At 40.0% G+C, this 7380-nt stretch overlaps 1 long non-coding RNA gene across 1 annotated transcript; it reads right to left on the reverse strand.

The window, feature by feature from the left end:
* Window positions 1-579: 579 nt before the first annotated feature.
* LOC138504698 (uncharacterized) lies at window positions 580-1794 on the reverse strand. The gene is made up of 3 exons (XR_011279909.1): window positions 1706-1794; window positions 1156-1332; window positions 580-639 (listed from the first exon to the last, which is right to left on the reverse strand). It is a non-coding gene; the product is annotated as an uncharacterized lncRNA (long non-coding RNA).
* Between the last annotated feature and the right edge of the window lie 5586 nt (window positions 1795-7380).

Here is a 7380-nt window from a genome sequence, read left to right on the forward strand (position 1 = left end):
CCTAAATATTGTCACTAACACAGTTCATTAACACATACACAATAGGTAAAAAAGTACATTTACATAAAATCACATTAAGAACCTACAAACAATTCTGAACAAAAGCAAACAACGCTACTAGTAAAGCTATATACGTGTAGCATTTAGCTGCCTAGTACTTTATCCTTAGGTAAGTTCGGATTGCTCAGTAAATTTTTTATAAATACAAGCTGTTAATGCTCTATTACAGCCGTGTCTTAATCACACAGTATCTTCATCCCGACATATTTCTTTCCCTAAATATGTGGATCTTGTGCAGGGAAATTCTTCAGGGGTATTGCTTCAGAAAGACGAACAATATAACATTAAATACAGTTGTATAATGTTGGTTCCTTATAGAGAAACTTGATTTGGCCAGGAGTTGCAGCTCTCGAGGGTTTTCTTCTTGTTATACTTAGTTATAACCTTATGGAAAAAGGGAGGAGGGAAAAAAAGAAGAAATGGACATACCATCAAAGTGGGTTGTGTTGGGCTCAGAACAAAGTCAAGCATGCTTCTCAACCTTTGTTTGTAATTAACTCGGTGAGGCTTACCACACTACAAACCTATGCTAAAGTAAGAGGTGTAAGGTGCGCTGCTTTTAAGTAGGGCGCTGATTCCCTAAAGGGAAAGGAAGAGAAAATAACAAAATAACGCCAGGTCAGTGTTGTATCTAGACAAAGCAATTTTTCACTGTAAAACAAAGTACAGGTAGCACCGGAAGTCTGGACCGCAGTAATCCATAGATTTACCAAGGTGCACCGACAAGCCTTGTCTAATTTAAATTTAGCATCCAGTCAACAATGAGATTAGGGAATACTAAGGAGTTCATACTAAAGGACTTGTAAAGCCATATGAATGTGGCAGGACCAAGTCTCAATAATTAATACTAAGGGTCCGAAAATGGAAGCAAGAACCTTAGAACACAATAAGCAGAAAACAGGGGGTGGACGTTTGTATGAGGCAGTTGAAATATCAAGTCAGAATACAGCCAGCCAAATAGTGTACTTACTCCCGTACTAAGCTGATGTCAGAAAAAACTTCCTGTCATACCAAAGACCCCAGTAAACATACCTATTTTGTTGCATCTAGTGCAATTCGTTAAATACTTGTTAGAAGGGAGAGTAGAACGCATACCTGACAGGGCATGAGGGAGAAGTCCCTTCTTGATCAGGTTTTCCTGCAAGTCTCTATAGCTGTTTTCCATGGAGTGTCAGCTGCTGGTTAGATTCAGCTACGTGGGTTCCAGTATCAAGCTTTTTTAGTGAAGCTGTCAATGAACACTCTTTCTGACTCCGGCTCGCATGTCTTCATCTGCATTTTTTTAAATTGTATATGGTTATTGTTTAATATATTAAACACCGCTGCTGTTATAATAGCGTAATGCACAAAGTCCCATGGTTTTGGGTCAGTGCGAGGGGCCTCCTACAGTAGATACCTCCAGTCATTGTGAAACCATGCTAGCACTGGCTGCATAAGTGAATTTTACAAGAAAAGCGGCCACCGCAAGTGTTTGTAGCTGTGCGTAATGAATACAATACTCCCCCGTATGCTAATAGAAACTAAATCTCAACCCGCCTGCATACTCCCAAAACGAGTGATTGCAAATCTGTTCCTGTACGGGTATTAACTCAGATTATGCTAAAGCTGGCTGCGCACAGAAACAATATAACAGGAAATTTCTTACCTTGCAGCTAGTCTTCCATGCTGCTGGTTCTTGGCGTGCGTGATTGCTCGGTGTTGCCGTCGGATCTGGTCGACTGATCCCTTCGGCAGTAACACTGCTTAAAGCCTCACTCTACCGGAAGTGGGAAATTAGGCTCCCATGACAAACAGACGGCATGAACACTAGCGCGTTCAAACGCTAACATGTTTTTGTTCTTACTGAACCTCCATGGAAGTGCAGTGGTAACACATACCTGGTGTGGAGTGAAAGAAGCAAAAGCAGGTGGGGACCCAATTCTAACGCATGGCTGAATGCCAAAAAGTTAGCACAGTGGATGTCTATAATGTATTGTAAATCTTAAAACTTACTATATGCTATCAGATACATATAATATAAAATGAAACTCCTTTGTTGTAAAACAAGTGGCGAAATTGCCTAGCTACTCGTATTTCTGTACTTGATCTAAATTTATTAAATATGGCGTTTGGTCACTTCGTGTAGCATACTTAATCTGATAATCAGGCATGGATTCAGAAATTAATATATAGTCGAAATGTCTGAAAACAGATGTCTAAACTGAAAAAACCTTATATGCATAAATAGGCCTTATTTCTCGCAGTATATGGGGCCTGTATTTGCCCTTCTTTACAAAGACTTCCAGTCGATCAATTCATTTAGGCCGGTGTCAACTGAATTGCACAGGTAAATAAGTCTTTGTTCCTGATTGATGAGTTTTTTCTTATTGACTAATGTTGGTTCTGTTGAGTCCAACTGTAGGAGTACGCTCCACGTGAGTGACTCAGGTGTGTGGTCCATGGCCAAAAAATGGCCTACCATTGGGGCTGTTGTGTTGCAATTGCGTATGCAACTTTTATGTTCTGTGATCCTCTGTTTCACTTTCCTTTCGGTCATCCCGATATAGATTTTCCGGCACGGGCACCAAATGACATAAATAACCATTTTTGAGTTGCAATTCGTAAATTGTCGTTGTAGCCATGGTCTCTTCAGACCTAAATATATCTCTTTGGTGCGTTTGGTACTGGCACAACAACTACAATTGCCACATGGAGTGTGACCTATAGGTTTGCTCATGCCCCAGGATTCAGTGAGCGTTTTTTGGGGTTGTTTAGCAGAGATGTCATTTCTGGTCACGAGATCTTTGATGTTTGGACCTCTTTTAAATGCACATAATGGGCGTTGAAGAGGGCATTCACCTCCACTCAATATGTGCCAGTTACGTTTAATAATGGCATTAACCTTATTGGAGAGTGGATTAAAGGTACTCACAAAAACTATTTGATCTTCCGTTTTGGCCTTTGTCCTGTATTCCAAGAGAGCTTCTCTGTTATTATTCCTAGCCTGTTTCCAGGCTGTTTTCACAATCTTTTTAGGGTATCCTCTTGCTGTTAATTTGGCACCTAAAGCTGCTGCTTTGTTTTCAAACGTACTGATGTCGGAACTCTTACGCTTCAATCTAAAGAACTGACCCACAGGGAGATTTTCTCTTGTGTGTCTCGGGTGACAACTATCAAACTGGAGCAGAGAGTTACGATCTGTTACTTTGTGGTATGGTTTTACCTTTAAGGTGTTGTCGACGGTATCAGCCCAGATGGTTAAATCAAGAAAGTTGATCTCATTAGCACTGCTTGTAGCTGTAAATTTCAGAAATGTATTCTGTTTACTGAGCCAGTCCAAGAAAGCTTCTAATTCGGGAACACTCCCATCCCAAATTAATAAAATGTCATCTATGTACCTTCGCCAAATCTGTAGATGAGAAAAAAATGGGTTGGCGAGGTCATAGATGACATTTTTCTCGAAGTATTCAACGAACAGGTTTGCTGCCGACGGGGCCACTGATGACCCCATCGCTGTCCCATGAATTTGATGGAACAGTTCCTGATTAAAGCTGAAAAAGTTCTCTTTCGGAGCCATGGAAGCGCACCATAGAAGGAAACTATTTGGACACTCACCTTCTGTTCTTTTAGTTACAAGTACATCTTCAAGTACCTCTAGAGTAAGATCTTGAGGAATACAGGTATAAAGTGACACAATGTCGAGGGGCACTAACAGTTGTGTTTGGTTATTGAATGGGTAATTCTCGATTATTGTGATAACCTCTGTAGTATCCTGAATATAGGAATACATTTCTCGCACAAAAGGCTTTAAGTAGGCGTCTGCAAATTTAGACAAAGGTTCTAAAAGTGAACCTAAACCAGACACAATTGGGCGTCTAGGAGGGTTGGATAGAGATTTATGAATTAATTCCAGACCGGTAAACTTGTAATGTCTTTTTTATAAATGTATGTGTGTGCGTACATGAAAAAGCGTTTGTGTGTGTGTGTGTGTGTGTGTGTGTATATTATGTAATGTGTGTGAGTGAGTGCATGATGCATGGGTGGCTGGGTGTGTGAGTGAATGGTGGATGGATGCACATGTAAATGAGCATGTGAATGGTGTGTGAATGTGTCTAATGCCTACATTACTTAGTGGTAATCTGTATTAATCCTAGTCCTATTCGTCCTCATCCCAGTACTTGGCTATGATACACTTTACCTCATACATGAGTACTGGGACGAGGAAGAGGGATGTTGAGGTAATGCTGGGCCAAGGAGCTGATTTTGGGTGTTGGAGGAGGAGAGTGGGATGGAGAGGGGACATGTTGTGGGGGTGGGCCAGGAGGGGGTGAACTATCACGTAATCGTCATCCATGACAAAGCAGGCATGGAATGCATTATTAGTGACTAGACTCACATTTTGGTACTGCCTCTCTAGTCATTTCTTAATGTGCAATGACATTTCTACAGCGCATTTATGATAAAGTAAGCATGATAAGTGTTATTACGTGGTTAGATTGGCATTTTATTGCTGCCAATCTAGGTATGTCTCACTGTGCCTTGACACTTTTTACTGTGCATCTTCAAGGCTACAGCAAACATGATATGTGTTATTATGTCTCTGGACTACATTGTGCAGCCAGTTGTAGAGGAACAGTTTGACACATTTTGCCTAACTCCTGCCCTATGTGAGTCTCCATGTGTTATGCCTATATTGCATCGAGTGTACGAGAGATGATATGAACTCAGACAACTGTATCAAATATACCGTTGCAATGAAAGTGTGGAAGTATGCCATATGGAAAGATGTCAGCACGCACCATTAGACATCATGGAGCGCTGAGTGAAATCTGACGAGGTTGGAGTGATGTCATGTAGAAGCTAAACGAGGACATACTGAAATGATATGAAAAATACTGAAGAGTAACAATGTAACGCAAGTGATAAGAGAAACATGTACGAAATGATAAAGTAATCATGAATACAAAAGAAGACAAAGTAACCTGCTGACCAATAAGTGTAAAAGCGCAATAATGCAAGTTAGAAAAGATACATAGAAGCTTGCTATAGGACAGCCATAATGGGAAAATGGATGCTGACTTGTGTAATGATTCAAATCAGCTACCTCAGAAACCGATCAGGGTTGCAAAGTCAGGAGATGCTAGAAGAACAGCTTCATGTGCAAAATAAAGAGGAGTCTATGTTGGCTTGGGATCAAGGATGCTATTTTTAGGGAATAGCTGCAAAGCACGAAGGGAGGCAGATGGATAAGCCATGGACGAGACATATTTCTCCTAGATTAAAGAAAAAGAAAACATCTGCAAGAGCCAAGTATTGGACAATTAAAAGTGTCTAAGGTCTATACAAGGTAGAGTGACAAGTCTTTAGAGGCCAATAGGAGCAATTACACTCAGTATAATTAAATCAAATAACAGTAAATAAGAGGCTGAAATTGACAAATTCATGGTCTCTTCACATGTGACTCAGAAGTCAAAAACAAGGGCTATTTGTTAAGCTTCGGATGAAGATAGTGATGTGCTTACACTGCCCTGAATGTTCTAGAACAGAGAGCAGGCTACAAGATCAACTGCAGCCGGGAATCTTTGGCTCATGGCTGGACTGATGAGAGATGATGGACTAATAGGGAAAGTGGTGAGTAATCTGCCGTGATTCATACACCTGGGTTTCAGTTCACTTACATGCTGCTAGCCTTGCCTCTGGGGTGCATTGAAAGGCCTGAAACTGAAGGTTCCTTTCACCTGATCACAAATGCCTTTGCATGTGTGTTTTTTAAGTAAAATGGAAGTGCCATTTGGAAAAGGCCTACCTGTCACTACCAAAGGAAAACAACATTTTAATCCTCTAAAGAAGAAAGAATCAAAGGTCCCTGTCACATGAAAAACAGGATTTATAAACACTGGATGCATGGTTCTCTTTGGAAAAAGGTGCTGGGGCTCGCTTCCTCAGTCCCAAATGTGATTATTCAACATGAGCTCAATCTGATCTCCTTACAGGATAGGTTATATTGTAGACAGCTATTGACCTACTTCAAGTTTCTTAATCCCCCACCCAACTCTTTATATACAGACCTGCATCAGATTATGGATAATTGCACTGTGCTCTCAGTCAACTTGTACAGGGCAAAAATGATGTTGGATAGAATTGACTGTACAGATTTAGAGCTAAAGGGCAATCCGGAAGCAGTCAAATCAACATTGTTTAGGGACAATTGCAGAATGACGCTTGAATCTTTGTCGAATTATTCACTGTACCGGGGAGTAGGCTAGATTTCCCCATAGAATGGGACAGTGTCTGTTTATCTTAAATGTTCCCCATGCGCCAAGTCTCGTTACGTGCTTGTAAGATTTAGGCTGAATCAATTCCACATGAAGGAAAGAACCAAGAAGTGGTCTATGGTACCCACAGACCAGGATTTTCCATTGCATGTCTTTTCTGCAAGGGACCTTCCACTATGGAAACTCTGAGACATTGGATTTTAGACTGCCACTCTTTGAGTTCAGTCAGAATGATTTGTTTCCATAAGGAATTGGACAGTTTGACTATGGAACACTCCAAAGAAGTATTCTGGTGGTGCTTCATGTGTGGTGAGAATCTATCTCTGACTATTGCACATGTACGTCTTTTAAATGAAATTGAGCTTATGTCTTAAATAATTCACATATGTATATGTAATGAATTTCATGCATTTGTGCTTTAATGTGTCTAAGGTTTTATGTAAACCAGATCACAATTTAAAATAATGAATAATTCCACAAATCTTTCCAATTTTTCTGTCTGACTTCTCTGCCCCCGACCAAAGTAGGGGGCGTCTGAAGAACAAAAAGCTAAATCAGCCTGTATTTAATTTAAACCAAAAGCGTGGGGGAAATCATAATTGTCATATATTTGTACGAATCTTGAAATCCTACTGCTAGCCTTTTAATTTAAGCGTGCAGGAAAATTGAAACTGCGTAGCGCAACATCAATAAATGTGTTCACTGAGCAGCAGAAATTATTTCTTGAAGTGAAATTTGTAGAAAGTAAAGCATTGTAATATGTGTTCTTTTCAACTCACTTTTGTGATGTATTTATGTTGAGAGACGTTTATTGTGTGTGCCACGGATAAAGTGGGGTTTGACATTTTTGTGCAAATTTCTATTATTTTTAATTTAAATAAATACAAATATATTTCCTGTACACTGTTAGTGTGTGAGTGTGCAAACAAGTTTGTGTGTGTTTGTGTGTGAGTGTGCAAACATCCGTCCAATGTCTGCCAGTTGACCCTGCTTTATTAAATTGAAAATAAAGTAGTATTTTGCCATATTCTTTGAGTCTGTCCAGTTATTGGTCTGAGATCATTAA

This window comes from Ambystoma mexicanum, chromosome 11, assembly GCF_040938575.1.
Source record: "Ambystoma mexicanum isolate Mex_15411 chromosome 11, UKY_AmexF1_1, whole genome shotgun sequence".
Taxonomy (NCBI): domain Eukaryota; kingdom Metazoa; phylum Chordata; class Amphibia; order Caudata; family Ambystomatidae; genus Ambystoma; species Ambystoma mexicanum.